The sequence below is a fragment of the Octopus bimaculoides genome, chromosome 1, assembly GCF_001194135.2.
Source record: "Octopus bimaculoides isolate UCB-OBI-ISO-001 chromosome 1, ASM119413v2, whole genome shotgun sequence".
NCBI classification, from domain to species: Eukaryota; Metazoa; Mollusca; class Cephalopoda; order Octopoda; family Octopodidae; genus Octopus; species Octopus bimaculoides.
Genome location: NC_068981.1, coordinates 89,636,592 through 89,638,317, shown reverse-complemented (window position 1 = coordinate 89,638,317; position 1,726 = coordinate 89,636,592). Strand labels below are relative to the sequence as shown.

The following is a 1,726-nucleotide window of genomic DNA, read 5'->3' as shown; positions in this document are numbered from 1 at the left end:
TGTGTGTGTGTGTGTGTGTGTGTGTGTGTGTATAGAAAAAAGAAAGAATGAATGGATAAAAGTCAGGAGGTATCAGATAAACATATTTATTTCACCAGTCGATATCCATCGAATAACGATCATTTAGAGGCGGTGTTCCAGTATGGTCGCTGTCCAATGACTGAAATAAGTAAAAGACAAAATGCAAAAATTATTGGAAATCACAGTATCACGTATTCGTTTTTAAACCACAAACATAATAACTTATAACCACTCTCATCTATTTAGACATATAAACGAACCTAAATATATTTCGAAAATAAAACCGCATAAATAAAGAGAGAAACAAAACACAATTCTGGCAGGACTGACATAATTACCCTGCGCGCGTAAGCGAAAGCAATGTATTGTAGTCGCTAGTCTTTGCTTGTCTGTGAGTTTGCAAAATTTCTGAAAAAGGGCGGATTGGATTTTCACTAAATTTGGCAGAGATATTCATTGGGAGAGTGGCTCGAATTCATTAAACTTCAGTTTGATTATCATCAAAACTAGTAGACAGGTGAATCAAAATGTTTTGATTGTTCAGATTTCTTTCGAAAGAATTTATGTGCAGGCAGGGTATGCCTCGTGCATCGTTTTGGCATGTTCTCAGCACATGAATATATTACTAGCATATAAAAACATGTATTATGTTTATTAAATACTATTTATCTCTCACCAGTTGGAGTACTTTATTCTTGATGTTACCATCACGGAACAGTGCACAATATATATAGATATATATATTTTAATAATAATAACAATGGTGATAATAATAATAATAATATTAATTATATTAATAATAATAAGAACAATAGCAATGTTAATACGAGAGGTAAAAAGAAACCTATACCTTTTATTTGAATGGATGACCCGTCTAATAAAACCACCATACCAATAAGAAACACAATAATAACATAATTTGGATTATATTTCCTTTTGCTAAACATTTGAAGTCTAATTTTATAAAGTCTATTCGTTCTATTATTGAATCAAATTTTAGTAAATCTAGGTATGTTGGGATGTTCAATTACAGGATGATTAGATTTGGCTTTTCTGTTTCTCCTAACTTATTTAGGATTATTTTTTACTTTAACAATAGAAAACTAAATATTTATTGCAAGAATTTAACTTCCTCTACTACTAATAGTAACCCCACTTATTCAAATAGCTCTGTACCTTCTACCAGCGATCCCCATACTCACACAAACTATACTTCTATCAACACGCATACACATAACAATAGTACGTCTAATATTAGTAACAATTGTAACTGTAGAAATCCTAACACATGTGAGGTTAAAGGTTATTGTAAAATGAAAAATGTTGTATATAAAGCAACTATTACAACACATGATTTCTCTAGGTTTCATTATATAGGTTGCAGGCAGACTTCTCTTAAATTACTCTTGAATAAGCATAAATCATTTTTAATGAACCTCGTAAAGAAAGTAGTACTAGTTTATCCAAAAAAGTATGGCAACTTAAAAGAGACAACATAAATTTCTCAATTTCTTGGAATATTGTTTCTTCTGCCCCCTTTTATAGGATTAAAAATAGAACGTGTCTTTTATGCCTTGAAGAGTTTTATATAATTATGAAAATGAATTTATCTATCTTAAATTCGAGAAATGAAAGAATTAACTCTTGTAAACATCTGTATAAATTTCTTTTCATTAACATTAAATAGGCTTATTGATTACCTTTT

The 1,726-nt window shown here is 30.0% G+C and overlaps 1 long non-coding RNA gene across 2 annotated transcripts in view; it reads right to left on the bottom strand.

Moving 5' to 3' along the window:
* Positions 1-77: 77 nt before the first annotated feature.
* Positions 78-1,726, bottom strand: part of LOC106874235 (uncharacterized) — a 20,163-nt gene continuing 18,514 nt past the window's right edge. For both annotated transcript variants that reach the window (XR_008264199.1, XR_008264200.1), the window contains exon 4: positions 78-160. This is a non-coding gene — a long non-coding RNA (uncharacterized LOC106874235). The remainder of the gene's footprint in view (positions 161-1,726) is intronic.